The sequence below is a fragment of the Vicugna pacos genome, chromosome 11 (assembly GCF_048564905.1).
Source record: "Vicugna pacos chromosome 11, VicPac4, whole genome shotgun sequence".
NCBI lineage: Eukaryota > Metazoa > Chordata > Mammalia > Artiodactyla > Camelidae > Vicugna > Vicugna pacos.
This window is the reverse complement of record NC_132997.1, coordinates 15,022,539-15,038,264: the sequence shown is the minus strand read 5'-3', so window position 1 is coordinate 15,038,264 and position 15,726 is coordinate 15,022,539. Positions and strand designations below refer to the sequence as shown.

Below are 15,726 nucleotides of genomic sequence, written 5' to 3'. Positions count from 1 at the left end.
TGTACTGTCACAAGTTCAGCGAGAAATGGGCTGTCACCTCTTCTTCTGCAACTCAGTGCTTGACAAGACATCGGGGGAAAGCCAGTCCCTAATTTGTGTGTGTTGCAAGTAGAAACAAAATTAATGTCTTCCCTTTCACTAGCAGTATTCTTACTCCTTTGCTTCATTTACTTCTTTCCTCCTTTGCTTTCCCCTTCTCCACCAAAAGAGCCTGAGACTGTCTCAGAACACTAGATTCAAATTACTTTAAAGGTTGTGTCATCCTCATGAAAGGACAGTAACATAAAAAAATCTGTACACATCCCAGAATTCATTGTATTTTATTTACACACACATGCACGCACACACACACACACACAATCAGGCTACCTCCCACTTACTGAGGGAGAAGAACCACTTATTCTGAGTTTTCATTCACTGACCGTGAGAGCAAAGTGTCTTACGCAGAATTTCACCTGGCTTCGTGCATGGTGATTTTAGTTAGATTTCTGCTTTGTGGCCATAGAATTATTCTCCTAATAGAAGAGAGGAAGTGGAGACATAGATATTCTGCTGAGATATTGGTGTCATCATATTTGAGTTGGGAAGGACTTAAGACAGCATAGAGTCGTAACTGTTTATGGGTGAGAATCCATAATAGTGTAACTTGGACAAGAACCTGGAACTTCTGCCATGATGTCCACGCGGGTGAAGAGGCAACTTGGTGGGGGTTGGCAGGGATCCTTCTTGCTTGATTTCCAGGGTCTTGCTAGTTTTCATTGCTCACCTGCCTTTAGTTAAGGTCCATGTGGCTTCTCATGGGAAGGTGACTCTATCCTGATAAATAGAGTTTCTAATCAGCAAAAAGCTCTGGACCCACTCATATTTCTCAGAGTTTTTTCTGCTGACCTGCTGACACTTTATATAAATGAGACCTAAGAAACTCCTGGATATAAAATCCTTTGTGTTATCATTAGCCGTCGATTTCCATAGGAATGGGGTGCTGTCTCAGGCTTTCTAAGGCTAGATCTGAATAAACATAGGGTGATAGGCTGTGCTGCTGGACCCTCCACAATCAAATGTGATTTCCACCTTAGTTTTTAGAATCAGCCAGATGAGCTCAAAACTGGCCTTTACCAGTTATTAGCTTAGTACACCTTGGGGAAGAAACTACGTTTTTGTGTACAATTTTCTTTGTAAATAACTTCAGTATTTATTTTAAGGTTTTTGTTTTACAATTGAATGAGCTAATTCCCTCATTTATACCTTAAATACTGATCACGTGGTTCTATGATGGTGCCTTTGTTGTTGATTACTAAGGCACTCGACGGGGAGAAAGAGGGTGGGGGACCCCTGGATTCTAGAGCTTATATTCTAGGATATGCTTGTAAAAGACTGGATGTGCAGTGGATTTTTAGTAAATATCCATTCCTTTCCAAATCCACATTGTGTATATATCTTTATAATTATATATGAACAATTTTTAATGCAATTTAAATCTTTCTGTGGTATTTAAAATATGTAGCTGTAACAAAAATACATGAAATATAATGATTTCACTTTTATATTCTTTTCAATAAGCAAAACAAAAGAAAACAGAAAAGAAAAAAAAAAAGGTTTGAAGGAGTAGAAATAACTTTATTTCCATAGAATCAATTCCCTAAGATTTGGTTATATTGTTAAACAGCATATAAAATTGATAGGTTGTGACATATTGGAAATGAGAAAACAGTGGAGACATACTACCACCAATGCAATCATTTTGTTACCAAGTCCAAACTCATTCTGCTTGCTGCATGAGAGGCCAACAAATCAGGAGATGAGGTGTTGGAGCAAAGAAAAGTGACTTTATTTGAAAAGCTGTCAGACTCAGAAGATGGCATACTGATATCCTGGAGAACCCTCTTCCCCAAGTCAGAATTCAGTCTCTTTTTATACTAAAAAGGGGCGGGGATGTGGTTGGTTGTTGCAAACTTCTTGCTGTACGAATTGTTTGTCCTTGGAATCCTTTGTTCTTGCAGCTGTTCATGTGGGTCAAATCATGGTGCCCCCGTAAAACCCCCAAAAAATAAACGAAGTTTATTCTCTGTTTTACAACTTTCCATCTCTATATAAGTGCAGAAAAGCTAACATCCTTAAAGATCAAAGCCGGGAGAATAGGCTCTCCTGGATATTTCAGGCTAAAGGCAACTTTCTTTTACAAAAGGTCCAGAGCTTGCAAGTCTGAGCCTAGAAAACAGGGCACAGATTTAAAGCCAATGGAACACATCTAATATGGAGTCAAATATGTTCTTTTCTATTACAATTTCTTTTTCCACCTCATAAATAATTTTATTAAGGAACATGGGGAATTTTTTTTTTTATTTTTGCTTCTTAATAACGGATACGTTGTCCAAATACATTTTTGTGATCAGGGATGCTGTGCGGGCCCTGGGGTCACAGCAAAGTCTTGTTGGGGTTGGTCGACCCTGCAACATGCCTGATGCCCCGTGAGTGTTGGTGAGGGTCCCCCTAACCAGGGGCTCTCTTCAGGAACCAGCATATGGGCATTGACCTCTGGAGACCTCTTTTTCAGCTGCAGGAAAATTTTTCAGATACTGTGATTGAAAAATCTCTCCAGCTGGGGATAATTATGGAATAAAGGAAGAGGAAAAGGGCTTGGAGTAGAGTAGAAGAGAAGGACAGAATATCAGGGAGCCTGGGGGCTTGGCAGAGGGGCCTCCGGAGAAAGAGAAGCAGGGGTGGGGTGGGCCTGGTTACAGGACCAGCTCCTGCACCTGTCCCCGTGCGCAAGACACACAGCCTTTAATTACCCAGGACTCTCTGCTGTCTGGACGTCACCCTGGACAGAACCTTGAGAATCGAAATTAAGGGGTGGGCAGTACTCACCTATGGGGTCACATAGGACTTTGTTCAAGTCCACAGTGCCTTTTCTGGTCATGTGTCTTCACTTGTCCTTTATCTTTGGAGCTGAGGAACAGGAGCAAGGAACTCAGGAAGAGATCCAGGAAGACATCTGAGTGTGTTAGGAAGGACATTCACAGCGACACGGGGGACCGAGGACACTTGCAGCAAATTAAAATGAATTCACAACTATTGCATCAGACCTGCAGGTGTGAGAGAGCCTAAGCATGTCTCAGAGTGCAGGGGACAAGCGGAAAGGAATGGTAAAATTTCCACTGACAATTGAAATTTTGTTAAATAGCCTTCTACTGTTAATTGTATCACTTGAATGTGTATGCAGGTGTAATTCTGTGAGAATTTATAGGTTCACTCAACCCCACCAACTCCTCTTGCCCCCATCGGAGAAGGGCTTTCTCAAGCACAGTGCCCCTCCTGCTTGGGTGGGCCACTGCGGGTCCTCGCCTGGTGCCGGGCTGCTGCAGGGCACCGAGTCCCTCAGGCACGGCCTGTGAGACACGACAGGAACATCTCTGCTCATGACTGAGAGCCTCCGTTTCCCCCTGCAGTGTAAGAATGCCGGTGACTCAGAAGCAAGCTTCGAAGCTGTCCGTGTCCTTGCCATCCAGAAGCAGATCCTGGAAGCTTCCGAATTTCTCCAGAATGCGGTTTACATGCACTTTCGGCAGGTGAGTGTATGTCCACTTACAAGTGGAGGAATTACCGCAGTTTTTCTGAAACTTACTCACCACTATTCCATCTGATTTATCTGTGCTAAGATTCAGTATGGCCTGCTAAAACTTCTGGAGTCAGATCTTGAAACCCTGATGAAGATGATTATTTATCTTTTCTTTACATGATAATATTTTACTTCCAAAATTAAGAGTTTTTAGTTCTTTGAGGAATTTTTGGGGGTTTGGAGAATCAACTATGCTCATACCATCTTTGTGACCTGTTGCTATATGACTCTCACCTGTCTTCTGTCATTTGTGAGGCAGTTCCATTTGTGACCCTGTGCGGGTTGTTCATGTTATAAATCATAAAGTCTGTAAAAGTACAGTCCCTTTTACTCCGAAGATATTCCACAAGTACTACATAAATCTGGGTGTGGTTTTTAGAAGACAGTATGATTAGAACATGTACTTGCAGGTTGCTAGTGCAAAATCCCCAAATCAATAGTCTAGATCAACATCTAAAATCTTTCTAATATACCTTGGATTTGTATGGATAACTGAAGCAGTTTGCTAAGAACACAAGACCAGGTTTAGAATACAGGCTGGTGTTGCTCAGCAGGTCCTCCCAAGCTGAAACTCTGCCAGAAGGCGGGGCCGAGGTGAGGGGGCGGGTCCTGCCCTCCCTGAGCTGACAGTTTCATGACAAAGACCTTCATCAGGTGAAGAACTGGGAGTTTCTTCTAAGAACAGTGGGATTGAGAAGAGACCTAAAAGCACGGGACTGACACAATCCCATTTGTTTCAAGTAGGGGAGAGTGGCTGTGGGGCCACTTGGGAGACTCGTGAGTCCAGGTGGGCAGTGTTGGTGGCTTCCACTTGAGCTGTGGGACAGTCAGTGGGTAAAAGTGAACAGATTGAAGGCATGTTTAGATTGTAAAAAGAAAGGATGAATGCTGTCTGTGAAGATAGGATGAAGTACGGCCCAGGTTTCTGGGTGCATTAATCAGTTAAATGATGATCCTGCTGTGCTCTTAGGAGGGAAACTTGCAGAGGGAGTTCTGGGGGAAAACTGATGGGTTCAGCTGTGGGTAAAGTGAAAGGCTGTTTAATGTGTGGTCTGGAGCTCTGGTGAGAGCCAGCAGTGAGTAGGGAGAAGGGAGAGAAACTTTCAAATCATTTTGTTTTGTGAACATACAAATAAGTATGAGTAATGACACACTTAACACCTCTATATTCTGGATTTAAAACCCAGTAACATTTTGTTATATTGAGTGCAGAGGTTCTTAATTTTTTTAATAGAAATAGAACAAATAGAAACAAAATAGTGGAGTTAATAAACGTCTTAGAGTTGATGTGTGTCCTTGTATATATTTTGATACCTCATCTGTTTATAAGCATATTCTACAAAAGCTTGTTTAGCATAAGAGTTTAAAAGAGGGACGGGGAACACAATGTTGGGGGTTGAGGCTGATCTTCTTGGGCAAATTTTATATCTTCTCTGTGCCTTAGTTGCATCTTCTGTGACTGCCCCCTGGCCCCTCATCACAGCTGATTTCCAAGACTAGATGTTGGGAGGGAGGCTGCTGAAGGCATTAAGAAGTGGCAACTGCTAGAGATACTAAAGAGCTAGAGAAAAACAGATTAAAGCCAATATACTGAGTACAAAAACCCTTAAAAGAGAAAGAATTCCGCAGTGTTTCGAGCCACTTAGCGTAAGGGAAACAAAATCACGTGGACCCAATTCTTTTGAGCATGTGAGTATTCTGGGTGGGGGCTGTCATCAGAAAAGGGTTGAGAAGAGGCCTTTTGGTTTCCCTTGATGTTTCCAGTAAGGATGGGGAGCAGGAGCGAAAACCCCCTGCTTCACAGTGGAAGCTGCTGTTTTGTGCGAAACTGACCAAAGGTTGGAAACCAGTCATCAGCGGTGCTGGCAAATGAAGAGACTTCTGGATTGGGTGGGGCACTTGCTGTGACTTGCAGGTGAGCTGCTGTCTGGGGGCTGTGAGGTGGGCAGTAGGTTTGCAGAGTGACCCGGGCATAATCCCTGGCTCTGAGGCTGCTGGACTGATTAGCAGACCTGGGCAAACGCAGTCCTAATGGGGCAGCTAGAGATGTGTCCTGGGACACCTGCCGTGCTGAGGGAGAGAAGAGGGCTCCCCTGCGGGGGTGTCCCTGCGGTGAGAGGAAACGTCCTCCTGCAGGGGAGGAAGAGCCTGTGAGCAGGGGGCCGGAAGCACAGGCAAGACCAGCCTGAGCATGGAGGGTTTGGGGAGTCGGAAGTCATACAGGTGCCCGAACAGCCTTGTTCCTGAGAGACTGGAAGGAAAAGATGCTGAAAAGTCAGGCTAGGGTCACGCAGTGTGGTGGGTTATGAGTGACAGGAAAGGACTGTTCAGGCAGGCACGAGAGAACCCTGTGGCCATCCCAGCTGGGGCGTCACGCCGGAGGGAGGAGCAGAATTATAGACTTTGCCACCTATTAGCTGTGTGGCTTTGAGCAATATCACTCCACCTCTCTCTAAATATATCTTGATCTATAAAGTGACAGAGTGACAAACTCGTGTCATCAGAAGGCTTAGTTTAGCTCTGATCCTCTTTGTCCAGTCCTGTCAATGCTGCCCTGCAAGGTTCTGCAGCGGCTGCTCTTACCCTGAGATGGGAGGGCGTAGAGGGACATTGTAGCGCCTGAGGGCAGGAAGGGGTTGCTTTAAAACAGACATGTAGCCGCCTGTATTTGCAGACCTTCAGGCAGTTTTGTGACGGTAGTGGAGAGGACTTTGCAGGCCTAGTATCATATTAAAACTTGTTTTCCCTTGGGGACCGGATGTGCCTTTGCAGATTCATGTTGAAGATTTGGGTTTCTGGCAAAGCTGTTTTCAGAGATGGGTATATACATAACATATGGTATAAAATAAAATGCTTTTATTTAATGTGTGGGACTTTGGAGCTCTCGGGAACAGCTAAGTTGGAGTGGTCTCCACGGAGGAGAGTTGGGGTCAGCAGAGCGTGCAGGAGGGCAGGCTGACCTCCTTGCTTCTGCAGGGGGTTCTTCACAGCAAGGCACTCTGTTGAGTTGACTCTTGTCTAAGTTTGGTCTGAGCAGACAGCAAAGTAATGAGTTCTGGTGGGATTGTGTAATGACAGGAAGAAAGAGGAACCCATGGTTTTCGGGACTAGAACACGCTTTTGGTTCCTGATCCAGTGTGTTCCATTATGGAATTTATGACTTGTGTCTATTCTGGGACTTGATTGAATTAAACGTTCAGCCTAAAAGTTAAGAGTTATGTTTTATTTGGCGGGAGGACTCGAGCCGCGGTGACAGCCTCTCAGATCACTCTGAGAGACTGCTCCCAATAGGTAGAGAAGGAGCTGGGATATATAGGAGCTTTACAACAAATACCCACCAAGGTAACACAGAAGGACTTGACATAGGTAATTTACCATGAACTTAACAATTGGAGTAGTTCATAATCAAAGGTAGGAGAAATTATCAAAGTAATTGTTATACAGGCCTGGTCCGGTGTCTTCGGTCAGCTGTCTTACCTCAGATGTCGTCTTCTTCTCATCCTGGCCTGGGTAGCTTTTTCTCCATTTTGGTATTGTTTTAAGTTGAGCAGTGCTCTAAAGGCCAGTGCACTGCAGGGGCTGTTTCTGATAGGAAATTAATCTGAAAGTCCGTTTCTTTCAACTTTGCTGTGTATGGTCTAGTTAAGAGTACCTGATAAAGGATACTTCAGTTGAGGTTGGAGACAGTTCTTTAAGTCATGCCTGTTCCAGTATGTATAATCCCCTGGCTGCAGGTCATGGGGCATTGGAACTTTACCCAAGGATACATTACTGAGCTTCAGAAACAAACCTAGAGTATCCTTTTCATAATTCAATTAACCTTTACAGCCATGTGACATAACAGCAAGGAATGATCTGGGAAATGTCTAATTAAATATAGACCTCAATTAACAAAAACAGAATTTAATATCCACTAAAATATAATCTTTTTTCTCTCTAAAGTTACCCTCATTATTCTCAAATATAGCCAAATCGATTAATTTGTTTGCAAAGTAAGTCTTATTATTTGATCATATAGGCTTTTTTAAATTGGCTGTGTTGGAACTTTTAATAAGGAGTCTCAGGGTAGAATGTTAATAAGATTTTCTAAGGCTGTTAGGGAAATGACAGGCCAGCCAAGAAACAAGCACCACTCAGAGGTTTTGAGTACTCAGATATATTACGCCAGTGGGCTCAGAGGGGCTTCTGTTCCGAAGCTCTGAGTACCTCCAAGACGTTCACATGAAGTTTTATACGGTTAATTACAAGTGTGGGGCTATTAGCCAATAAGGCTCAAACAACAGAAAGCAAGGAATCAATACACTGGAGCTTATCAGTTCTGAACCGATCACATTACTGAGGCTTGTTGAGCTTGGATTTACGAGTTAGCTTGTTAGCGCAGTAAACTGACATTAAACTTTAGATTTACAAGTTAGCCCGGCAGAACTTATATCAGTAAACCGGCACTTATCACCCTTAGATTTGTGACTTAGCTCGTTAGCCCAATAGACTTACACTAAACTTCAGATTTATGAGTTATCTTGTTAGCCCAGATGGGCTTTTCCTTCACAAGACCAGGAAAGCCACATCAAGGGCTTGTCATGTGTTTCTGCCTTACAGATTTAGGTAAATTCTTTTCTCTTTAAAATCCTTAAAATACCTTGAGATTCCTATTTCTGTTAGGAAATGATCTTCCTCATTTGGTTGAGCCACTGGGGACCTAAGAGATTTCAGTCTCTTGAGGGATCAGGTAGAGAGAAAAGATAACTGTTCCAAGTCTGCTTACATAGGTATAATTTATCACAATGCAATGAATCATATCTAGCTTAAGGAGAAGAGTTTATTTATGTCTGGAAACAGGTTAAAAGCCAGTAGTATTTCAGCCAAAGTCAAAAATTATAAACATATTCACCAGTTTACTGAGTCCCATGTAACTAATTCTTTTAATCAGTTTTCATTAGACCTTTAAAATTTCTTACCCAGTTTAGTTCACTGCTATAGTTTGAAATTTATTAGAAACCAGTAAATCTCCTTGAAGGGAAAGCATTTTGCAAAATCACCAGAAGAAAACAATTTACTGTCTATAAATGACAAAAGATTTAAAAGCTTGGTTAAACACCGTTACACTATAATCGATAAAGAAACCTGGTCACTATAACCAGAAATATGACTGGTAACATTTTAGATATGCCAGAATTTTAGGGAGTCCATATAATTTCTAGAATATCTATATTAATATTGTTTTCTCATACAATATAACCTTAGAAGATTTACTATTCTTTTGACAATACCATGTATTTAACATGCAAAATGAAATTTACTAGTTTAAAATCTCTCTTTGGGATGTTTCAGGGGCCCACTGTAGCATCCCAAACTTAACTGGAGATTAAAAGAACTTTAATTAGAAATTGATATTTGGGGAGTTTGTTAAAAGTTTTCAAAACACTTGGTCACATAAACATATAGATCACTGTAAAGTAGTACTTATTCATTAAGAAAATACGTCAAAGGTAAAGGCAGAACAGATCAGGTAAGTGGTATAAGAAGCTTTACAATTTGTTACTGAAGGTGGATTAACATTTCAAGAAAATTTTTCCTCTTAACAGAGAGAAAACCAAATCAAGTCTTGTAACAGCTTATGTCTAAGATTGATTTACTTTGCCCAAGTTGATTCTAAACTTAGCCAATTCTGACCACGTACAAAACTCTTTCTTCATGGTTCCTCTTCCACAAGCCTTCCACAGTTTCTATACTCATATTAGTTTGTGCCTTATTTTCTGTTCCATTCAGAATTAACCATCTTCAGGAGAAAGTCACTATTTTTCATTAACAAAATATAATTCCATTCTTATATCTTCCTTTACATATTTATCTTACTTTCCTAGGATTACTGAGATCATTCCCTTAATAACAGAGACTATTTCAGGGTGGTACCAACCATTTATTAATATTTCTGAACACCTTTATTTTCTCTGTAAGAGTAAATGTTAAGCAATTCATATTTCAATCTTATTTAATCTGAAAATGGCATAGCTACTTAATAAAATCCTATCATTTAACTTAATGTAGCACAACACTAGAATTTAAAGATATCATTTAGAGATTATCTTAAGCATACATTTAAAAAAATATTTTTAAAAATTTATCCAAAGCTCTAATCTCATTTGCATTTAATTTACTTAAAATTTTACCACACCACGTTACTATTATTTTTTTTGACAAATCTGCACCAGATATATCAGGATCTTTTTTGACTTTCATTAAACCTAGGTACAGTAAAAGTATCATACTTAATATTCATTTCTTTAAAGATGTGTATATTAATTAGAACATTCTTAAACGAAACAATATCAAATATTAACTTAATATTGAATATTTTCCAGTTCACGTGAAGCTAAAGGTCAATTTGGTCAGTTTTTATTTTAAAAATACTTAATTTGTAAGCTCTTATTTTTTATGCCAATTAAGCAGAGCTCTTTGACTTTGACTTTTTCTTTTCAGCTGTAGAAATATCCCACATCTACAATGTGTACGCAGGCTTAAAAACAGACAAAAGCTTGAGATTTCATAGCTTCACTTTAAAACTTACTTATGAGATAAGTATAATAATAGTTGGAGTAAACTGAATTTGCTTGCTCAAATCACTAAGGCTTACTATTTATGAAACAGACATTTAAGATTTGTTGACAAATTCTTAAGGACCCGTCAGAGTTCTGAGTTCTAAAATGCCACAAATTTCTTTGGCCTTAAGTTTTATCTCATTGAGCTAATTAGGCTCAGTCCTAGGTCACAGTTTGCTGTATTTACATTTCTGATCGGCAAGACAAAGACACACGCTTCCAGTTCCCCAGAGAACTGCTCTGCCACGCAGGCCCACTTATATCTCCTTAATTTGCTTTTTTGTATCAGTGAGAAGAGCTGTAAACAAAGACTTCCATGTTTAATACTAAGGTTTACTTTATCTTGCCTTTGAAAGCTTGCATAAGGCATTTAGTAAGGTCTCTTTTCCTTGAGTTATAACTTAAACCCAGGGTAAACCTCTTATTATATTTTTTATTAGCTACTGAACATTAGTTTTCAGATTTACTTTATATTGGTCTGCTCATGTAACTGTATTGGTTTCCTTTATTGTGTTCACTTAATATTTTCTGAGGGAAAGATACATGCCCAGCCTTATAATTCCAAGAAGAGGAAGGGTTTTTCCATTGAAACATATCTAACCCACAGCATAATTAAGCAAAAGGTTTATATAAAGCCCATTTAATATACCAATTTTATAAACTTTTATCTAAATTTTATTAAATTTTATACCTTTAATTTTTATATTTATTAGGTTTAATCAATAATTCTTATTTCCAGAAGGAGTGCCAAAAGCCTTTTTTTTTTTTTTTTGTGCATTGTATCTAATTATATATAAAAGTCTCTGGGATCCCAAAGTTTGAGCCAAAGAGCTTAGGCCCTTCTCAATTTTTAATTTCATTAATTGGTCTGTTATCCCAATTATTGATCAAGTATTTCAGTCTATATATACATATATTTTAAACTGTGGTAAATAAAATGGACTTGTTTGAACTTTAATGTTTGGGGAAGTAGGTGATAACTTTGGCTGTTTTTATTAACTTTACGTAGTGTAGTATGAAAACCTTGTATCTAAATCCAAAAATGTCCATTTTATTTATCTCATTCAAAATAACCATATAAAAATATTTATCCATTTGCGATAAGCCCCTTATCTTTTTTTTTTCCTACATTTTTACAATCCTTTTTCCAGGTATACAACCTAATTAACATAAATTATTCTAAGTTTTTATTAGCATGTCTAAAACCATTGATCGGAAAGGAAAGACACAAATGTAGCTTTTGAAACCAGTGTTTTTTTTTAAACTAAGTTCTTAGGTTAAACATTAGATATAATTTTCTACCTTTAAACTTGATTTTAATAGGTACCAATAAAACAGCTGTTTATAATGAGAGCTCTTTCAACTTTCACCAATTTAGAAGTTTTTCCAAATTAAAGGATCCAACATATGGCCATCAATTTATATATATATAATAAAATAAAAAAAAATATATTTTAAACCAATAAGATGAAGAGGCTTTTCCACATGAGAGTAGGCGTGTTGCCTAAATAAAATTCAAAAGTTTACTCTCCAAAAGCTAAAGGCCTTTGTGATCCAGGCTGATGAAACAAAGGTTAAGATGGCAAAATATCTGAAAATTGGTACAATCAAAGGATTGTTGAGAATCCCAATTTATTTGCGTGGCCACCATATGTACACAATACTTCTACTTTTTGTATGGCAGAGTCCAAGGTTTCCTTTAAAAAAAAAGGAAACACATATATACATACGTACACAAACATAAATTACCCAGATAAAGATAAAACTTTTACATTTCAAGGACATAGGAAGAGAAATCCAAGTTCCCCCTAAAGGGGATTTTGTTTTATAAGTTCAGAATTCCTAAAAATGATTTTAACAGGCCTGGTTAGTTACTTTCAGAGTGAGATTTTTTTTCTAATTTCCAATTAATGTTGTAAGTTTTCTACGTATATAAACCTGACTGTGGTATTTGTTGGAGGCTGGCAATCTGTCATTTCTTTTCCTTTTCTTTTCTTTTCTTTTTAATTTTTTTCTTTTTTTGAAAATTCTATTCCCCATTCTAAGGTCGGGTTTTAAAAATAAAATTGCCAGTAAGTTTTTCCGCAGGGACAACCCTATGGCATGAAGTATTTGCCTCTACCAATCCTGCAAGTTTCTCTGTCACCGAAGAAAACTTATCAGCCAGGAAGAGGGTCCCATTTTTGGAGTTGAAAGTTTCCTCATAAGAGTTTTACTTTAATTCCAAAAAATTCAGTAGAGGTAACCAAATTGAGGAAAACATTAGACGACCCTCTTACCTAACCACTCAGACATGAACCCAGTGTCTTCCAAATTGGACCAACTCAGGACGTCTCCACTGGGTGAGTATTTTCCTGGTATGTTTCCACCAGCCCCAACTTGGACGTCTCCTCAAGGTAGGTGTTTCCTCTTATCTTTCAAACAGGTCCCACTCAGCATGTCTCCACTGGGTGGGTAATTCCCCCCAGTATCTTTCAACTGGAGGGCCAGCTACCTGGATACAATGCCAACTAAAACTCAGGATCATCAACCCATATGGGAGATCCTAGAACCAGGAGAGACTCACCCAAATTCATCTGGACTCCCCGAGGAGTCGGATGGGCACAAAGTGCCACTGCAGGTACCAAGGCTCCAGTTACTTGGAGACTTCAGTTGGAGAGAAGTCTGCTCTGGGTCCCTTCATGGTTTCCAAAACTGTTGACTGAAATACACGTGCAGCCTAAAAGTTAAGAATTAAGTTTTATTTGACAGGAGGACTTCAGCTGGGATGACAGCCTCTTAGATTGCTCTGAGGGACTGCACCGAAGAAGTTGGGGAGGAGCTAGGATATACAGAAACTTCACAACAAAGACCAGGAAGTTGGAACAATAAAAGATTGCTTGTTATCTAAAGAAAGCCAGGCATGCCAATTTCAAGAATTTAGTGCTTTTATGTGTATGGGAGGAAGCAAACATTTGGACTCACTGAATTCATTTTTTAGACAAGCACCTAGCTATCTAGGGTCGGTATCCTGTCCTTTCTTATTCTGAGTGTGCTCAGAGGGCACCGTTGTGAGTGGCTGCCGAGGCTGGGCTGCAGGCCTGTCCTTGCGGGGGTGTGTTTGCAGCCACTGATGACTTGCGTTCAGCATTCTTTGTTTACTGACATTGTTGCATTATTTTCATTCACATTGTAATATTTTCATTCACAGACTGATTATGGATAATCTGCAACCTTGGAAAGCAACCGAGATGAATTTACTGCAGGTATCTTCTAAATTAATAAGCCGTGTGCAAACATAAACATGGAGGAAGCATACAAAAGTATTTGGTGGTGTAGGGAAGGGTTTTTGCACATTACAGGAGAAGGCAGATTTCCTTTTCTTTGTGGGCAGGGACGTGAGTCCACCTTTCTTTTCTGTAGCGGTTTCTGAGAACAATTTATGGTAATTAACCAACATTGACAAAAGGTGGAACACAATACATTTAAGAGCTGGCCAGCCGCAAATTGTGTATGGGACAGGTGGATTTCATAGGAAAGTGGTCAGGTGGATGGGAGAGAGATGGAACCCAGGCATGGGCCCAGATTCAGGTTTAAATCGCCATTTTCTCACCATAGCGCCTTGGACTAGAATGTAACTTCTCTTAAGCTGTTGGTGAATCAGTGAAATGAGCATGATAAAATTCGTTTGTTCCTGGGATTGTTGAAAGTTGTAAAGTGTATTATAACACACATGAAGCACTTAACACACTGGCACTTAGCCGTGTTTACTGTGTGCGGCCGCCCCGCTTGGCGTGTATCAGAGCCGTAAAGGCAGCATGTGTCTGTTGAGGGCGCACTGGTAGCCCCTTGAATACGTTGTGAATTTGGTGATTTACTTTAATTCTTGTAACTCTGTGTGCCATGGGCAGTTATTTTCATGGACAGATGAAAAATCTCAAGGTAATGAAGATTGTGTAATTTGCCCAAAGTCAGACCATAATTTTGGGTGCAGGGGCCACGATTTGGCATGGGCCCCGGGACTTCTACCCTCTTCGTTAAGCACCAGAGCGAGATGTGGGGTCAGCTGTCACCCAGCCCAGAATATCCAGCAGGCAGCAAGACACACCTGGCCCTGTGCTACTTGAGCAAAATCTCCGGAGGGGAGGCAGTTACAAAAGTTATAAAAATAAAAACAGACGACTGCAAACTGTGATCAGCTCTGAGAAGGAAAGGAACACGCCTCGCTGTGCAGCGCTGGGAGCTTTCCCGTCGGGGCTGCTCTGGGGGCGTTCATCTCAGCTAAATAAGCTCTGCTGCTGCACCAAGGCAGGAAGGCAGGGAGTGTGTGACCAGGTAGACTGGGCCTCATTGATCATTCTTATTCCCCATTAAGCGGCAGCTCTCACGGGCACTTACCTAGTAAACAGATGTCGGCCATAATCATCACGCACTTTGCTTGGTAGTTTTATTGGCCCCAACTTTGAGATGAGGTCATTGAAGCTGGGGAGTTTGCTGCATGCTAGTGATCACCTTGGATATACCCTCACTGTCCTTTCAACCTAGACTGGTGTAGCTGTCATGTCCCAGCCCTGTGAACGGCATCGTGTAGCTTCTCCCAAGTGGCCCAAATGACTGACATTGATTTTCTTAATTCGTAGGAAATGGTATGTGACAATAGGAGAAAAAGGTAGTAAGAAATTTTTTGGAAAAATAGAATAAAACCAATTCTTCCCCATCTGGGGGAGCGAACCCTGTGTCACTCACCCCACACACTGCCTGGCACGTCCTCCCTGTCGACTCCGTGTTCAGAAGCCACTCTCAGCCTTTGAAGAACATTTTGCCTCATGACACTTTTGACTAGGACCTGCGACCTCTCTGTCCCTGGTTAACTCTCTCTTCAAAGCCATTTAAATTTTATGCAGGCTCATCCACTCAGATGTAAGAATAGCCTCTTTAAACGTCTTGACGCAGCTCCTTAATGAAGATCTTGTGAAGGAAACCTAGGCAAAACCTGGGATGTATGCACACAGTGACTGTAACCTCAGCACTTTGTTTAATTCAGAATCAGAGGGTTGGGAGACTCAGGAAAGACATTTTTAAGGTAGCAAGGGGAAAGTGAAAGGACGCAGGCTGTGTGAGACTGAAACATTTCGGTCCCAGCCGGCAAGGCACCTGCGTTCAGGATGGTGTGTGGGGAGTGCAGAGTTCTCACAAAAAAGAAGTGGTCGGATGGGAGGGAAGACAGTTAGGTTTTTACTGGGGAAGGAAAACGTGGGCTGAACATTTCCTGGTTGAACAAGAGGACTGTGACATGATGTGTTTGTATTTCGTAGAGAAGGGTTTTGTGGGGATAGGCCTAGGGAGAACGCTGTCTAGCTGTGGAGTCAGCACAACAGAGAACCACAGAGAACTGAGCAGACCCCAGGCCTCTGCTGGGGGAGAGGCTGCCCGCCAATTCGAGCCCTGGGGGCTGCTTCTGTCCCTTAGCTGAGGCCTCAGAGCTCCCTTCACAACCCAGTCCTATTGATACAAGAAAAAACCTGGGGC

At 40.8% G+C, this 15,726-nt stretch overlaps 1 protein-coding gene across 1 annotated transcript in view; it reads left to right on the top strand.

The window, feature by feature from the left end:
• LOC116278522 (trafficking protein particle complex subunit 9-like) overlaps nt 1-15,726 on the top strand; it is a 115,960-nt gene that overhangs the window by 28,157 nt on the left and 72,077 nt on the right. The window contains exons 4-7 of the mRNA XM_072972266.1: nt 3,450-3,569; nt 5,384-5,534; nt 12,644-12,838; nt 13,409-13,463. The gene's annotated coding sequence lies outside the window, so the exon portion shown is untranslated. The remainder of the gene's footprint in view (nt 1-3,449; nt 3,570-5,383; nt 5,535-12,643; nt 12,839-13,408; nt 13,464-15,726) is intronic.